The sequence below is a fragment of the Pseudophryne corroboree genome, chromosome 8, assembly GCF_028390025.1.
Source record: "Pseudophryne corroboree isolate aPseCor3 chromosome 8, aPseCor3.hap2, whole genome shotgun sequence".
NCBI lineage: Eukaryota > Metazoa > Chordata > Amphibia > Anura > Myobatrachidae > Pseudophryne > Pseudophryne corroboree.
In genome coordinates, this window is record NC_086451.1 from 117,423,726 (window position 1) to 117,443,052 (window position 19,327).

The 19,327-nt window shown below is 43.7% G+C and overlaps 1 protein-coding gene and 1 long non-coding RNA gene across 2 annotated transcripts in view; one reads left to right on the forward strand and one right to left on the reverse strand.

The window, feature by feature from the left end:
* SCAI (suppressor of cancer cell invasion) overlaps window positions 1-19,327 on the reverse strand; it is a 455,550-nt gene that overhangs the window by 419,591 nt on the left and 16,632 nt on the right. The gene's annotated exons all lie outside the window — the stretch shown is intronic.
* LOC134948711 (uncharacterized) overlaps window positions 1-19,327 on the forward strand; it is a 74,742-nt gene that overhangs the window by 22,771 nt on the left and 32,644 nt on the right. The gene's annotated exons all lie outside the window — the stretch shown is intronic.

A 19,327-nucleotide genomic window follows, 5' to 3' on the forward strand; every position in this document is an offset into this window, starting at 1 on the left:
AGGAGATAGGCCGCCGAGAAGGGGGCGGAGCCTTTCTCCCGCTTTTTTATGGAAAAATTGGCAGGGGTTAAATGCATCCATATAGCCCAGGAGCTATATGTGATGTATTTTTTGCCAAAAAAGGTGTTTATATTGCGTCTCAGGGCGCCCCCCCCCCCCCAGCGCCCTGCACCCTCAGTGACCGGAGTGTGAAGTGTGCTGAGAGAAATGGCGCACAGCTGCGGTGCTGTGCGCTACCTTATTGAAGACAGGACGTCTTCTGCCGCCGATTTTCCGGACCTCTTCAGTCTTCTGGCTCTGTAAGGGGGCCGGCGGCGCGGCTCTGGGACCCATCCATGGCTGGGCCTGTGATCGTCCCTCTGGAGCTAATGTCCAGTAGCCTAAGAAGCCCAATCCACTCTGCACGCAGGTGAGTTCGCTTCTTCTCCCCTTAGTCCCTCGGTGCAGTGAGCCTGTTGCCAGCAGGTCTCACTGAAAATAAAAAACCTACTTTAAACTTTTACACTAAGCAGCTCAGGAGAGCCCCTTAGCCTGCACCCGTCTCGTTCGGGCACAAAAATCTAACTGAGGCTTGGAGGAGGGTCATAGGGGGAGGAGCCAGTGCACACCAGGTAGTCCTAAAGCTTTTTACTTTTGTGCCCAGTCTCCTGCGGAGCCGCTATTCCCCATGGTCCTTTCGGAGTCCCCAGCATCCACTAGGACGTTAGAGAAAAGTGAAAAGGCATTGTCGAAAATGCCTTCAAAACGGACTAAAACGGCCCTAATTAAATACTCAGTGGGGCAAATTCATCAACTCCGTAATGATCGGAGCTAATTGCATTCCCCCCTAAACTGTAAGTTCAAGAAAAGGAATGTAGTCAAAATGTCGATAATAACAACGTTGGCATTCATAATGTTGACAGTTATGTCAAATTGTTAAAATGTCAACATTCTCAGAATGTCGACAGGTGAAATGTCGACTTTAGGGTTAGGCTCTGGGCGGGAAGGTTAGTCTGCAGGGGAAGGGTAGTTAGGGTTAGGCACAGGGTTGACTGGTTTAAACCAAAATGTTTTAGCTTTGTTTTGTTTTTTTACTTTGAATTTAATACCTACTGGTAATTCCTTTTCTCGTAGTCCGTAGTGGATACTCAGGATCTGTACTTTAGTACCATGGTGTATAGATCAGGTCCACTGGAGCCTGGCACATTAAAACCTTTAGTGTGTGTATGTGTGTGCTGGCCTCTCCCCTCTATGCATCTCCTACCATACTCGGTCTAGGAAACTGTGCCCGAGGAGACTGACACACCACGAGTGAAGAAAACAGGTACAACAGCAGTGAGGCACTAAGCCAACACACAACCATAACCGAAAAGAGGGTGCTAACCAAAATAGAATATAGCAACACCAACCTAACCAGGAGAGCAATGCTATCCCAACAACATAATGGGACAGCAACGGCGGGCCAACCAAACACTTACTCAGGTAAGCAGGAATCAAAGCACTGAGGCGGGAGCCCAGTATACATTACGGACTACGGAAAAAGGAATTACCGGTAGGTATTAAATTCCTATTTTCTCTTACGTCCTAGTGGATACTGGGGATCTGTACTTTAGTACCATGGGGAAGTCCCAAAGCTCCCAAACGGGTGGGAGAGTGCTGATACCCCTGTAACACCGCTTGACCAAACTGAAGGTCATCCTTGGCCAAGGTGTCGAACCGATAGAACTTAACAAAAGTGTCCGAACCAGACCAAGTAGCAGCTCAGCACAACTGCAAGGCCGAGATACCCAGGGCAGACGCCCAGGAAGAGCCCACAGATCTCATTGAGTGGGCCTGAATAGACATCGGCAAAGGCAGAGCCGCCGAAGTATAAGCTTATTGAATGGTCAACCTGAGCCAACGAGCAATTGATTACTTAGAAGCCGGACAACCAATCTTGGTGGCATCATAAAGGACAAACAGCGAGTCAGATTTCCGATGACGAGCAGTCCGTTTGACATAAATCTTCAGAATCCTCACCACATCCAAGGACTCTGGACCAACGGAAGCGGCAGACAACACTGGAACCACAATGGGCTGATTCACATGAAAAGCTGACACCACTTTTGGCAAAGTCCTGAGTTCCGCCCTGTCTTCATGAAGAAAAAAAAAAGGGCTCTTACAAGATAAGGCCCCCAATTCAGAGACAAGTCTGGCAGACGTCAATGCTAATAACATTACTGTCTTCCAGGTGAGACATTTTAACTCCCCCCTATGTAAGGATTCACACCAGTCCGATTGAAGAAAGGACAGAACCACATTGAGATCCCACGGAGCCGTGGGAGGTACGAAGGGCGGTTGCATATGAAGAACTCCTTTAAGGAAAGTTTGTACTTACAGAAACAACTTGCCATGTTGCCGATAGAAAATAGAGCGCCAAAATCTGGACTTTGATGGAACCTAAATGTAGGCCTATATCCTGCTTGCAGGAAAAGTAGAAAGCGACCCATTCTAAATTCCACGGCAGAAACCTTTCCACTTTCAAACCAGGAAACATACTTTTTCCAGACACAATGATAATGTTTAGACGTAACCATCTTCCTGACCTGGACCATGGTGGAAATAACACGAGAGGGAAGACCTTTTCTAGCTAGAATCTCCCTCTCAACTTCCAATCCGTCAAATGTAGCCGCTGTAAGTCTGGATAGACGAACGGACCTTGCTGAAGAAGAACCTTTTGAAGTGACAGAGGCCAGGGATCCTCCAGAGCCATGGTTAGGAGGTCAGAGTACCACGCCCATCTAGGCCGATCCGGGGCAATTAGAATTGCTTGAACGCTTTCCCCTCTTAACCTTCTTAGAACCCTTGAGATTAGCAGCAGAGGAGGGAACAGGTACACAAACTGGTACGTCCATGGTGTCGTCAGCGTATCCACTGCTACGGCCTGCGGATCCCTTGTTCTGGAACAGTAACGGCATAGCTTCTTGTTGAGACGAGAAGCCATCAGATCTATCTGCAGACAGACCCACCGGTGAATTAACTGTTGAAACACCTGGGGTTGTAGGCCCCATTCCCCCGGATGGAGGTCGTGTCTGCTGAGGAAGTCCGCTTCCCAGTTGTCCACTCCTGGAATGAATATTGCTGAGATGGCCCTTGCGTTGGCCTCCGCTCAGACGAGTATTCTTGACACTTCTCGCATCGCCGCTCTGCTTTTTGTTCCCCTTTGTCGGTTTATTTACGCCACCGCCGTGGTGTTGTCCGATTGAACCTGGATCGCCTGATCCTTCAGTAGATGGGAAGCTTGCAGAAGAGAACTGTAAATTGCCCTGAGTTCCAGGATGTTTAATCGGCAGAGCAGATTCCTGAACTGACCATATCCCCTGGAACTGGGACCCTTGGGTCACAGCCCCCCAACCCCGGAGGCTGGCATCCATTGTCAGTAGAATCCACAAGTGTATTTTTAAATTCCTGCCTTCTACCAGGTGAGGAACTTGTAGCCACCATAACAGGGAAATCCGGACTTTTGAAGATAAGGTCACTTCCTGATGCACGTGAAGGTGAAACCCCGACCATTTTTCCAGCAGATCCAGCTGAAATGGCTGGGCATGAAAACTGCCGTATTGCCTCGATAGCAGCAACCATCCTGCCCAGCAAGCTTATGCAAAGATGTATGGATACCTTGCGAGGACGGAGCACTGAGCGTACCATAGCCTGGATAGCCAGGGCCTTGTCCATCGGAAGAAACACCTTTTGAGACACCGTATCCAGTATCATTCCCAGGAACCGAAGACATTGGGTCAGCTCCAGGTGAGATTTCTGGAAATTTAAAATCCACCCATGATCCATAAGCAGGCAAGTTGTCAGATCGATGCTGTGCAATAGACGCTCCCTGGACATAGCCTTTATCAGGAGATCGTCCAAGTAGGGGACTATGTTGACTCCCATCATGCACAGTTGCAGCAACATCTCCACCATGACTTTGGTGAAGACCCTCGGAGCTGTGGACAGGCCAAAGGGCAAAGCCTGAAACTGGAAATGGTTGTCCAAGATGGCGAACCTGAGGTAAGCCTGATGAGGGGGCCACATGGGAATGTGTAGGTAAGCATCCTTGACATCTAGGGATACCAGGAATACCCCCTCCTCCAGACCGGACACCACTGCCTGCAGGGATTCCATCTTGAATTTGAACACCCACAGATACGGGTTAAGAGACTTCAGGTTTAAGATGGGTCACACCGAACCGTCTGGTTTTGGAACGACAAAAAAACTGTAAAAAACCCCTGTTGTGTAATGGAGGAGGTACTGGAACCACCACCCCTGTCCGCAAAAGCTTTTGAATGGCCTCTTGCAAGGTAACTTTTGCTGCAGGCAAAACTGGTAAGCCCGATTCGAAAAATCTGTGAGGAGGAAGTGCTTGAAATTCCAGCCGGTATCCCTGGGAAATGAGGTCCCACAACCAAGGATCCCGGCAGGACTTCGCCCACACATGGGCGAAGTGTTGAAGGCGAGCACCCACCTGAAAGTCGCCTTGCTGCTGGGGCCAACCGTCATGCGGAAGACTTAGCGGAAGCGGATCCAGTGGTCTGATCCAGGGACGCAGCAGTTTCAGGTTTAAGGGACTTACCACGAGATCCTCTCAAAGTGGTGGAGACTCCCCGGCACCTGCCTCTGAACCTTGCCACACTAAAGGAGTCTAAGGAGGGTCCTGTGTAAGAAAGTCTAGCAGGTGGCGCAGCCGATGGAAGATATGTAGACTACACGCCGTTGCCTGGGAGATCCATTTATTTAATTCGTCTCCAAGCATGCATCACCTGTAAAGGAAAGATTTTCGACGCCCTTTTTGGAATCAGCGTCCGCTGACCATTGACGTAACCACAGAGCCCTGCGTGCCGAAACAGCCATAGCAGTAGTGCGGCCATTTATCTTACACAATTTCTTAATAGCCTCGCTCATAAAATTTGCAGAATCCTGTATGTGTTACAGCAGAGTAATGAACTCATCCTGGGGCAGGAAGTCTAATCCATTAATAACATTATCGGACCACTTGACTACTGCCCTGGAAATCCACCCACAAACTATTGCGGGGCGCTGTGCTACGCCTGCTTCCGTATATATTGCCTTGAGTGGTCTAAATTTTACGGTCAGCAAGGTCTTTTAGGTACAGTATATATCCCCTGGCAACGGCAGTACCAATTTCTTAAGACAGTCTGGACACAGACGTATCGACTGACAGGGGGGTTTTCCCATACCTTCCTGTCCTCAGCTGGGAGGGGGAAGGTATACAGAAACCTCTGAGGAATTTTACATTTCTTATCAGGGTTTACCCATGCCTCCCTGGCCAGGGAGTTTAATTCCTTTGACACAGGAAAGGTGGCTGAGGTCTTCGGTCTAACATTAAAACACAACTCCTCATATGGTTCTGCCTCCTGATCTGGTATGTGAAGAACCTCCCTTACAGCATAAATGAGGGCCTCCACCCCAAGGGACAGAGAGCTATCCTCATCTATATCATCATTATCATCATGCACATCAGGCTGATCAGAATCAGACTGGAGCACCTGTGGCAGTGAGCGTTTATGTGAAACCAACAGAGGGGGCTGAAAAGCCTTTCTGGTATCTGCTGCTTTTGCCATACAGTCAATAGACTGTTTCAACTCATGTCTCTCTTTTTTAGCTGCAGCTAATTCTGAATTTACATTCTGAATCATGCTTTTAAAATTATCTAGCCAGTCAGGTGCCTGTGAACTGTGTCCCTGTGGAGATAAGGAGCACTGTTCACACATGAGGGACCCGCTAAAGAAGGGGTAGAGTTATAAGCAGCACACATAACCATGTCCACAGATATATGTACACGACTGTAATACAGCGCAGCTCACTGAAACACCTCCACACAGACCCTAGAGAGCCCCTGGAGTGACAGTGAGGAAAACGGAGACCAGCACACAAAACACAGCAGCAGTGTGTGAAATTATGTGTAATTCCTTAAAAATGTGCAGCGGCGCTACCGCTAGCGTGTTCCCCCCCTGCTATGACCCCCTGGTACTAGCACAGAAGTCTGTAACAGTGAGGATCCATGGAGGAGCAGTGTGAATGCAGCCTTGATGATTCGCAGCAGCAGGATATGGCGCCTTCCTGCCTCTGGTCCCGTTCTCCAGGAAGCCCCGCCCCTTGTAACAGTGCGCAGTCCCTTAGCATTTTATACTGGCTGCTGTGCGTGTAAAAACAGTACACCCAAAGCTTAAATGACAGGGAGCACTGCGGAGCATGTGCCCTGAGCCAGTGTAGTCCACAGTGGGCACAGAAGCTCGAGGCCCGTGACCGCCACCAGACCCCGGTGTTTAACACTCACTGCACCTGACGATCTTCGGCATCTGTTAGAGGGTGGCGGCTAGCTGCTGGCGTGGGCATACACAGTATTGGTGTGTGAAACATCACCTCAGGAGCTCAGTGTCCTGTTCAGCTGGGATTACGAACCATTAACCCTCAGGAGGTTGCTTCGGTCCCCCCTCTAAAGGGGGGTACTGACAGGGGAGATGTGTGCTGAGCGATCTTAACACAGAACGCTCAGCACAGCGCGATGTGCTGAGCGAGGGGACGGACGGACGGGGTGGTGCTCACTTCACACAGCGGTGAAGTGAGCGACCTGCTAGATTGAGCCTGCATGCAGGCTCAGTCTAGCACCAGGCTATCGCTGGGGGCGTACACACGGCAGATCCGTGCTTAAAATCTAAGCAATCTAGTCAGATTGCTTAGATTTTAAACACGGATTTCTCTGTGTATACCCCCCTTAAGTCCCACGAAGCAGGTAGACTGCTTGCCAACCAGTACTACCTTAAAATAAATAACTAAAATAAATGAAACTCTCTGGAGCTCCAAAGAAATGCACCCGGCTCCTTCGGCACATTTTTGTAAACGGAGTCTGGTAGGAGAGACATAGAGGGGAGGAGCCAACACACACATACTCAACATTTTAAAGTGCCAGGCTCCAGTGGACCCGATCTATACCCCATGGTACTAAAGTATAGATCCCCAGTATCCACTAGGACGCAAGAGAAAAACAAAAAAATGCTCTGCATTTCATACCCGACCCATTAACAAAACACAACTGAACTATTGCACAAGTATATAGTAGACTAATACACACCTTACAGAGTTGCCTAAACCACATTAATGGAAAAAAGCGCACACGCACACACACACACAGCAAGAGTGGAAAGGGCTGCGATGCTAAAAAGGTCTCAATAGAGAATTGAGGCAAATCCTTTGTAATTGTGTAGTCCCAACTGGAACCAAAATGGTTAATAGCTCCCCACAAACAGTGGAAACGGATGCATAGAGGGTCACAGAAAGCATGGAGAGTGAGCACCAGGCACATTATTGTAAGACAACAAAGCAATCAATGCCGGCTCCTCTCCAAACACCAGCGGCAGCCCCTGCTGCTCAGCCATGTCTGTATCAAGAGGGGCTGCCTTATGCAAAGCAACTCAATTACAGACAGTGTATGCTTTACCTGTGCTAGGTCTGTACTTGGCTTTCAGAGACACTGCATAATAATCTACAAATCACCAATCATCACAAGGGAAACAAAGAATGGTGCTCATTGCCAGCTGGGGAACTAGTAAGGAACCTGCAGGCTGTAATCATTTGCTGCCCAGAATCTGCACATATTTAGCAGAAACATGAATCTGCTCGGTGATGTAGAAACACAAATGCTGGTGTTAGCGGGGCTGAATACATCAACCAACTGGACACAAAGCACAATACTAAGCCACTGAAAGGTTAGGGCTCACACTTAAGCTGCTTGATCGAGCTGGTGTGTTTTTATGCATGGACAGCAGATTGAATTTCATGATATGGAGGAGCATAAGCGTTATTATTCGGATATCTAGAACACAGAATGCTGTAACCAAGAAGAGCACCAAAATGAAATGAAAAACACACACAAGTATATCAGACAGTACGCTGCATGTCCAAAGTGAAAACAAAGTGCTCCAGCCATTTCCTGCAATGCTTGTGGAGGTTACCTCTTGCACATCGCAGGGAATGGAACCGCGCTCTCCGTCGCCCCTCAGGGCTGCATTGACCACAAGGCACTCGCTTACAGCAGCACAGCATGTAAATGGTTTATGTTCATTTTAATTACATCCGTAAGGTATATGTACTGTATGCCAATTTATGTCCCTTCTCATGCAACGTCAAGGGCAGCGTCAACTTGAAATATGGCCCTGCACCCTCAAAGGTGGTCTTACGCAATTTGGTATAGGTAAATCTTGAAGTTTCTTTCATTTCCGATTAACTGAGAGACACTGCGAAATTACAACAATGGGTTTGGTTCAGAGATGGATGCAGTGAGAGTTGCTGCTGCGTAATTGGACGCAGCAGCGATGCTCCAATATTCTAATGCCGCAGGGGGCGTCTGCAGGAAAAAGAGCCCCATTGAATACAGCGCTGATGCAAGTGCTGTGTCCGAAGACTCGGCATCACGACAGTTTTGGGGTCTAGACTGCACACCCTGATTCCAAAACACAATGACACCCTCAGTTTACTCAGAATGGCTGCCGGAGCTCCTCAGCTGAGGCCTGGAAATCTGCGCCCAAACACGTAGACCCTGAACTAAGCTCTCCTACAAAAAGGGGGATCACGCACCCATTTTGTAGCGCAGTACCCGCTTTACCCCCCACAAAACACTGCAGCATATCAATCATCCTAAGGGGGGACTGCAAGCGATCACACAGAACTTGTTCTGTACATGCACAGACCTACAAACATCGATGATGTACGTAAACCATAGGGTGCATAATGAAACACTCCCAAGTCCCAATGGGTTAACAGACGCAATAAAAAGCAAAGATCTCATTGGACATGGGAGGTCATTCCGACCCGATCGCACGCTGCACTTCTTCGCAGCCGTGCGTTCGGGTCGGAACTGCGCATGCGCAGCGGCCGCATTGCGCAGGTGCGTCGTTGCCCAGCGATGCCGCAAATGAAGAAAGCGGTCGCAGCGGCGACCACGAGAAGATTGACGGGAGGAAGGCATTCCGGGGCATCAACTGACCGTTTTCTGGGAGTGGTTCGGCGAACGCACGCATGTCCAGGCGTTTGGACGGCGGATATCTGACGTCAGTTCCGGGACCTGCATCGCTGGATCGATCGCACAGGGTAAGTAACTATTCCCCTGGCCTACTTCTACACAAAACGTTTTTTGCATAGCAGGGCTGCACAAGTGTTCGCAGCCTTGCTATGCAAAAAAACCCTCCCCCATAGGCGGCGTCGAGTTGATCACACGGGCAGCAAAAAGTTGCTATGTGCGATCAACTCGGAATGACCCCCATGATGTGTTACAGGGAAGTTAGACACAGTGTAGTGACTGTTTTAAGACATCTACAGTTCCTGCTCTGCGTCTTAGCTGCACAGAAATAATAGGATTTTAATACCTACCGGTAAATCCTTTTCTCCTAGTCCGTAGAGGATGCTGGGGACTCCAAAAGGACCATGGGGTATAGACGGGATCCGCAGGAGCTTGAGCACACTAAAAAGACTTTGACTGGGTGTGAACTGGCCCCTCCCTCTATGCCCCTCCCCCAGACCTCAGTTATAGGAACTGTGCCCAGGAGAGACGGACATTTCGAGGAAAGGATTTTTGTTAACTAAGGGCGAGAAACATACCAGCCCACACCACAAACATACCGTACAACTGGAGTAGCATGAAACCAGATAACAGTATGAACTAACAGCAGCAACAAGCTGAACATAACTGATACACAAACCACGTGTAACCATAAGTAACCAGTATTAATACAACTGCAAGGAACAGTCCGCACTGGGATGGGCGCCCAGCATCTTCTACGGACTAGGAGAAAAGGATTTACCGGTAGGTATTAAAATCCTATTTTCTCTTACGTCCTAGAGGATGCTGGGGACTCCAAAAGGACCATGGGGTCTATACCAAAGCTCCAGACCGGGCGGGAGAGTGCGGACAACTCTGCTACACCGATTGAGCAAACATGAGGTCCTCATCAGCCAGGGTATCAAACTTGTAGAATTTAGCAAAAGCGTTTGAACCCGACCACGTAGCTGCTCGGCAAAGCTGAAGTGCCGAGACCCCTCGGGCAGCCGCCTAAGATGAGCCCACCTTCCTGGTAGAATGGGCCTTTACTGATTTCGGCAACGGTAGCCCAGCCGAAGAATGAGCTTGCTGAATCGTATTACAAATCCAGCGTGCAATAGTTTGCTTAGAAGCAGGATTTCCAATCTTGTTGGAAGCATACAGGACAAACAGAGCCTCTGTCTTCCTAGTAAGAGCCGTCCTGGCGACGTAAATTTTCAAAGCTCTTACAACATCAAGAGATTTTGGGACCGCCACTGCATCCGTAGCCACAGGCACCACAATAGGTTGGTTAATGTGAAACGAAGAAACCCCCTTCGGTAGAAATTGTTGACGAGTCCTCAATTCCGCTCTATCTGAATAAAAAATCAAATATGGGCTCTTGTGAGACAAGGCCGCCAACTCGGACACTCGTCTGGCAGACGCCAAAGCCAAAAGCATGACCATTTTCCAAGTGAGAAACTTCAACTCAACCTTACGCAAAGGCTCAAACCAGTGAGACATAAGAAACTGCAACACCACTTCAAGATCCCACGGCGCCACAGGCGGCACAAATGGAGGATGGATATGTAGCACTCCCTTCACGAAAGTCTGAACCTCAGGAAGGACGGCCAATTCCTTTTGAAAGAAAATAGATAAAGCTGAAATCTGCACTTTGATGGAACCCAATTTCAGGCCTGCATCCACGCCTGCCTGTAAAAAATGGAGGAAACGACCCAAGTGAAACTCCTCCGCAGGAGCTGCTTTGGTTTCACACCACGACACATATTTTCTCCAAATACGGTGATAATGTTTCGCCGTGACCTCCTTCCTAGCCTTAAGGAGAGTGGGGATGACTTCCCCCGGGAATACCCTTCCGAGCTAAAATCTGGCGTTCAACTTCCACGCCATAAAACGCAGCAAGTCCGGAAACAGGCAGGGCCCCTGCAGTAACAGGTCCTCTCTTAGAGGAAGCGGCCAGGGATCTTCCACTAGTAATTCCTGAAGATCCGGATACCAGGCCCTCCGTGGCCAATCTGGAACGACGAGTAATGCCTGAACCCTTGTTCGTCTTATGATCCTCAACACCTTTGGAATGAGAGGAAGCGGAGGGAACACATACACCGACTGAAACACCCACGGAGTTACCAGGGCGTCCACTGCACAGGCTTGGGGGTCCCTTGACCTGGAACAATACCTCGGAAGCTTCTTGTTGAGGCGAGACGCCATCATGTCTATCTGAGGAATTCCCCAACGCCTTGTCACTTCTGCAAATACCTCTTGATGAAGATACACAAGAAAAAATAAAACAAGTGAGCGCTAGTAAAATTGGCTATGAGACAACTATACTTTACATTGACTGCAGCTTCTCAATTTGAGGTGCTGAACCTCAAAAAATCATGGACAATGGTAAAAAACAAAGAAGCGCTGTCATTGAAAGTATTATACAATTTATTAAAAATATATATATATGATAATCACAAAAATAAAACCTGGTATCCTGTAATTTGATAACACAGCATATATAGTATAGCAAGCATCAATACTTATTAGTAGCAGCAAATGATGGACATATTAACAAAATCCCCTAAAACGATATAACCACCTGTGCTTCAGATGGTAATATAGCACTTGTAATTTAAAAAAGGGCTCCTTGCTGGGAGCTCCACATGTGGGTTAATTAGACGTATAGGCTCATAAGATGATTTTATGGATTTAAAAGTCCATCCGTGGTGTAAATATAAACAGTTCACCTTTGTTTTGTCCACTTTATAATATCTGCTCCCAATACTTATTCCGTATTTTAGAAAAGGCTTTTTACGGGTGATTTTAATTAGCACAATTCCGTGCACAGCACAATGACATTTAAGCATGGAACGCTATTTTGACAGTCTCGTATTGTGCTTACCCCAGCCTCTGCTGATTGCAATTATTCGGTATTTCCTTTGAAAATGTTGGGCGCCGGCTGCCCACGCCGCTTGACTGCGGCACCAAAGGGATGAAATAAAGCAGAATGTATTGGTGAACTGAACGCTCGGAACCGCTCACTTGCAGTGATATAGCGGGAGCCGTCAGAGACGTGCCTGTAGCTGGAGCCGTTCGAAGACGTGCTTGTAGTCTCTGGTGGTGGAGAGAAGCAGGATACCAGACAGGATACTGGGAGGAATGCTTGACGCGTTTCTCAGCCTCAATCCTGGGGCTGTTTCATCAGAAGTACCGCCTCCAGATCCTTGGGCATTTTTATACTCCTAGCCTCACTAATCATTGATACAGCTGTCTATAAACAATTAAGCAATTAAAAACTGATATAATGAGTGTTTGCAAGCTTCTATTCATATAGCAAGACAATCTAGGGAAATATAAATAATAAAAGGTTTTTATACCTCGCCATTTAAATCATTATACAATATTTAGAATAAATAAAACCAAACAGTGAGGCAGGAGAATTATAACAAAACAATTATTAAAATTTAAATACATAAATATACCTGTGGATGTCTCATAGCCAAATAATTACCATATATTTGTTCTATTAGAATGGTAGTGTCAATAGTCATTATAATAATAAAAAAAATATATATATATATATATATATATGTATATTCCTGATAATATAATTTCTAAAACTTAGATACGCTCTCAAGGGCCAATGGGCTCCTCTAACGATTCTTTAAGGATTTTTTATAACTTCAGGAAAAACAGCAAAGTGGAAAAACATTATTGCATTGATTTTTCAAGAACCCTTAGATATAAATATCCAATTAGATCATATCACGCCTATATGTAAACATATGTGTATAGTATCAAAAAAAAAAAATTTATTTTTTTTTATATATTTTTATTTATTTTTTTTGAAAAAACATAAAAACTACACCCAATTAGAACTACTGATTAAATTAATGCGGAGCTACCTAACCCAGTATAATATTGGGGGTCTAGATGATCATTGGGGCTTCGCCAGTCCTTTTCAGAACTTCCTCAATGTTCTAAACTTACTAAACATTATAACCTGAAAATAAAGGGAGAGATAGAACCGAAACTGTGTTTGGAAGTCTGTTAAGGGGGAGAAATAAGGAATTTTTTCTGGAAATGATGGAAAAGGGTAGTGCACCTGGGATGCCTATCTATAGCCTCTATTCACACAATTAAATATTGTTGAGCTCGATAGTATCATTCAGGCCCGCAGGAACCATAGTTCCAAGTTTGTAGATCCAAAAGGCCTCCTTGCGGCACAACTTCTTATATCTATCTCCCCCTCTGGTCGATGGGGGGATCTGTTCAATAGCTTGTACTTTAATGTCCTTGAGAATCCCCTTAGGACACAATCCAAAATGACAAGGTAAACTATGTGTTCTATTATCTTTAATAAGAAGCCTCCTATGTTCCAGAAACCGAACATTAAGTGTTCTCGTGGTACGGCTTACATATTGAACCCCACACCCACATGAGATGACATAAATAACATAACATGATTGACAGTTGAGAAAAGATTCTAACTTATATGATTCATTATTGCTAAATGATGTGACGGTATTACATCGATGTGCTGCATGATCACATGTATGGCACCTTGACTTGCTATATTACCATCTGAAGCACAGGTGGTTATATCGTTTTAGGGGATTTTGTTAATATGTCCATCATTTGCTGCTACTAATAAGTATTGATGCTTGCTATACTATATATGCTGTGTTATCAAATTACAGGATACCAGGTTTTATTTTTGTGATTATCATATATATATATATTTTTAATAAATTGTATAATACTTTCAATGACAGCGCTTCTTTGTTTTTTACCATTGTCCATGATTTTTTGAGGTTCAGCACCTCAAATTGAGAAGCTGCAGTCAATGTAAAGTATAGTTGTCTCATAGCCAATTTTACTAGCGCTCACTTGTTTTATTTTTTCTTGTGTATTTTGGAACTTTTTGCTGATTAGTGAGCAGCTCAGTAGTTACCATGTCAGGATTGAAATGTATTTCTGAACGTCTAGAGAGACGAAGTAAATACACTGTTAATTTCGTGGATAATGTTGATTCTCAAGGACATTAAAGTACAAGCTATTGAACAGATCCCCCCATCGACCAGAGGGGGAGATAGATATAAGAAGTTGTGCCGCAAGGAGGCCTTTTGGATCTACAAACTTGGAACTATGGTTCCTGCGGGCCTGAATGATACTATCGAGCTCAACAATATTTAATTGTGTGAATAGAGGCTATAGATAGGCATCCCAGGTGCACTACCCTTTTCCATCATTTCCAGAAAAAATTCCTTATTTCTCCCCCTTAGCAGACTTCCAAACACAGTTTCGGTTCTATCTCTCCCTTTATTTTCAGGTTATAATGTTTAGTAAGTTTAGAACATTGAGGAAGTTCTGAAAAGGACTGGCGAAGCCCCAATGACCATCTAGACCCCCCAATATTATACTGGGTTAGGTAGCTCCGCATTAATTTAATCAGTAGTTCTAATTGGGTGTAGTTTTTATGTTTTTTCAAAAAAAAAAAAAAAAAAATATATAAAAAAAAAAAAAATTTTGATACTATACACATATGTTTACATATAGGCGTGATATGATCTAATTGGATATTTATATCTAAGGGTTCTTGAAAAATCAATGCAATAATGTTTTTCCACTTTGCTGTTTTTCCTGAAGTTATAAAAAATCCTTAAAGAATCGTTAGAGGAGCCCATTGGCCCTTGAGAGCGTATCTAAGTTTTAGAAATTATATTATCAGGAATATACATATATATATATTTTTTTTTTTTATTATTATAATGACTATTGACACTACCATTCTAATAGAACAAATATATGGTAATTATTTGGCTATGAGACATCCACAGGTATATTTATGTATTTAAATTTTAATAATTGTTTTGTTATAATTCTCCTGCCTCACTGTTTGGTTTTATTTATTCTAAATATTGTATAATGATTTAAATGGCGAGGTATAAAAACCTTTTATTATTTATATTTCCCTAGATTGTCTTGCTATATGAATAGAAGCTTGCAAACACTCATTATCAGTTTTTAATTGCTTAATTGTTTATAGACAGCTGTATCAATGATTAGTGAGGCTAGGAGTATAAAAATGCCCAAGGATCTGGAGGCGGTACTTCTGATGAAACAGCCCCAGGATTGAGGCTGAGAAATGCGTCAAGCATTCCTCCCAGTATCCTGTCTGGTATCCTGCTTCTCTCCACCACCAGAGACTACAAGCACATCTTCGAACGGCTCCAGCTACAGGCACGTCTCTGACGGCTCCCGCTATATCACTGCAAGTGAGCGGTTCCGAGCGTTCAGTTCACCAATACATTCTGCTTTATTTCATCCCTTCGGTGCCGCAGTCAAGCGGCGTGGGCAGCCGGCGCCCAACATTTTCAAAGGAAATACCGAATAATTGCAATCAGCAGAGGCTGGGGTAAGCACAATACGAGACTGTCAAAATAGCGTTCCATGCTTAAATGTCATTGTGCTGTGCACGGAATTGTGCTAATTAAAATCACCCGTAAAAAGCCTTTTCTAAAATACGGAATAAGTATTGGGAGCAGATATTATAAAGTGGACAAAACAAAGGTGAACTGTTTATATTTACACCACGGATGGACTTTTAAATCCATAAAATCATCTTATGAGCCTATACGTCTAATTAACCCACATGTGGAGCTCCCAGCAAGGAGCCCTTTTTTAAATTACAAGTGCTATATTACCATCTGAAGCACAGGTGGTTATATCGTTTTAGGGGATTTTGTTAATATGTCCATCATTTGCTGCTACTAATAAGTATTGATGCTTGCTATACTATATATGCTGTGTTATCAAATTACAGGATACCAGGTTTTATTTTTGTGATTATCATATATATATATTTTTAATAAATTGTATAATACTTTCAATGACAGCGCTTCTTTGTTTTTTACCATTGTCCATGATTTTTTGAGGTTCAGCACCTCAAATTGAGAAGCTGCAGTCAATGTAAAGTATAGTTGTCTCATAGCCAATTTTACTAGCGCTCACTTGTTTTATTTTTTCTTGTGTATTTTGGAACTTTTTGCTGATTAGTGAGCAGCTCAGTAGTTACCATGTCAGGATTGAAATGTATTTCTGAACGTCTAGAGAGACGAAGTAAATACACTGTTAATTTCGTGGATAATGTTGATAGATCTGATTTTGAAGGGAATAACGATATGTTCAAATTATTTAACAAAATGGAGTCATTGTGTTTAGCTGAAACCCGTCACTGGTGGGATCAGATCACCCTCCAAAAATATTTGGATAGGGATCTGATTCCAAGAGGTTTGAGAATATTTAAGAACTCCTCATTTAAAGATGATGAACTATTTATGGAGAAATGGAATAATGCTTTAGATGATTGCTCTAAAAACCTTATGAAATTATTAATTAAACACAGGGCGGAAAGGGTCTTAGAAATACAGAAAGAAATTGAACAAGTCCACGGAGATCTAAAGAAATTTTCACAACACCCAAGTTTTGAGATGAGAGACAATAGGATCAACTGCAGAGTGGAAGAATTTGAAAAAGAACTAATTAATAGAAAGGATGAGAAAATGTACCGAGATAAAGAAGACTATGATAGGGATCAGATTCGCACATATAATAGAAAAACAATAGAACCGAACCATGAGATGTCCCATAGGGATTTTTCTGGAACTAGAAATAACAAGAGAGGCCGTTTTAATTCCATAAATAGGGGTTACCGGAAATACAATACTAGTCCATATAGACAACAATATAGACAAAGAGATTCATCACAAAGAGGTCATAGACAATATAATAATAGAAGAGACCTCCCACCCAGAGAGATCTCTACACATAACAGATTTGAACCACTTAGTGATAAGATATCTCAAGCTTCTGGATCCTCTTCCTCCTTTAGAAGTGATAATAGGAAGTTTTCACCCACTCGACAACAATCACGTTTTTTAGAGAAGGGTCACTACACCAATCACCAAAGATCTCCACAATTGCGAGGAAGGGAGGACTACGAACTAAATTGGAATGGAAAAAGGGGAAGGGAGGAGGTAGAAGAAGAAAGAGAGGATGTAGAGGAGGGAGGTTCAACAAGAATTCCAAACAAGAATGCCAGGAGGAGATGAGCCCCACTGGGGTAATTCAATCTGTCTGATAAACCTATATCTGTGGATGAGATGACATTGCTCAAAAAGGGCCTTAAATTTGCCCCATCCGCTAAACCGGATTTGTTTGGTTTATTTGTTGACCTTAATAGGTTTGTGAGGTCCTTGAGCCGTAAGAGGTACTTTGCTATTAAGGAATTAAATAAAAAAGAACTCACAGGGAACCCCATTGTACTAGATTCCAATGATCAAATTCCTTTGGAAATGTTGGAATCTTTACTCTCTGAAAATGTGGAAGGTTCTGAAGTACCTCCAACATCAATAAAGATATATGATGTTAATAATAAAGAAATATCTTTTAAAAAACCATCAGAGTTCTATCCTCTCCAATATCAGGGACCATTTGTGGAAAGCTTTTACTCTTCCACCATGGAGGACTTTAGGAAATTATGTCAGAAAGTAGAGTCCAGAGGAATTAAGAGCAAATTTCGTGGGGATAATCTTACCAAGAAGGAAAGATTAGCCCTTAAAAAACTAACAGCAGATACTGATTTGGTGTTTAGACAAGCCGATAAAGGCGGAGGTCTAGTGATACAAAGTAGAAAGGATTATCTTTTTGAAGCTAATAGACAGTTGAATAATATATCTTTTTATAAGAAACTATCATCTGACCCCACCTTGGGTTACCAGAAAGAGTTAAAAACCCTTTTAGATACAGCTCTTGTTGATGGCATTATATCAAAAGATACATGGCACTTTTTATTTTCTTTGCACCCGGTTATTCCCATATATTATCATTTACCCAAGATTCACAAACACATCACAACCCCACCCGGTCGACCTATAATTTCTGGTGTAGGTTCCCTAACCACTAATTTATCTTCTTTTGTTGATGCACATCTCCAAGGTTACGTAACGTCTCTTCAATCCTATCTAAGAGATTCTTCCGACTTTCTGAATAAAATAAATCAGATTGTCTGGAAAGATACTTATAAAATTATAACATGCGATGTGGAAGCACTTTACACCAATATCCCACATGAGAAGGGGATATTGGCTGTGCAACATTATTTACAAAAAGATCCAAATGTTTCTGAGTCGTTATGTAATTTTTTATTATCATCTATACAATTCATATTATCACATAATTATTTTTTGTTTGAATCACAATTTTTCCAGCAGTCACTGGGGACAGCCATGGGGACCAAGTTCGCCCCGAGCTTTGCCAACCTCTACATGGGGCGTTTTGAGGAGCGACACATTTGGGGTGGCGGACACGGGGCGAGCTTGGTCTTCTTTGGGCGCTATATAGATGATTTATTTATTATTTGGGATGGGGATTTTACCACAGTCACGGATTTGGTTCAGAATCTTAATAATAATGAATTTAATTTAAAATTCACACACAATGTGAGCGATATCACTCTTAATTTTTTGGACATCACGGTGAAGGTGATTGATAATCAGCTTCATACTGTCACTTTTATTAAAGATGTGGATTGTAATAAGTATCTTCATTTTGATAGTTGCCATCACAGGAGCTGGAAGGCTAATATACCCAAGGGCCAATTTATGCGAGTTCGCAGGAATTGTTCCAATAATGCGGATTATGCTGTTCAAGCAGAGGCTATGTTTACATCCTTTTTGAAACAAGGGTACCCAAAAGAACTGCTAGAAAAAACGTTTACAGAAGTCAGTTTAATGGATAGAAAAGGGCTTCTTGTGTCTAAGAAAGATAAGTCCTCCAATTCTACAACACATAGGAAAACTAATGCTAAACATCCCCTGACCTTTGTGACAAAATACAATTCATCAGCTATGGAGATTAAACGTATCATTAATAGAAATTATAGTCTTTTGAAGCTTGATAAATATTTGAAGAATGATATACAAGAATCTCGGAAAATTGTTTTTAGGAAAGCAGATAGCCTAAAACTTAAATTAGCACCAAGTATGCTGAGACCAGATTCCACTAAAGAGGCGATTACGGGGAATTGGTTGGGGTCAAACCCGAAACCAAAAGGGTTTTTCAGATGTGGCAAGTCAAGGTGCCATACATGTGATCATGCAGCACATCGATGTAATACCGTCACATCATTTAGCAATAATGAATCATATAAGTTAGAATCTTTTCTCAACTGTCAATCATGTTATGTTATTTATGTCATCTCATGTGGGTGTGGGG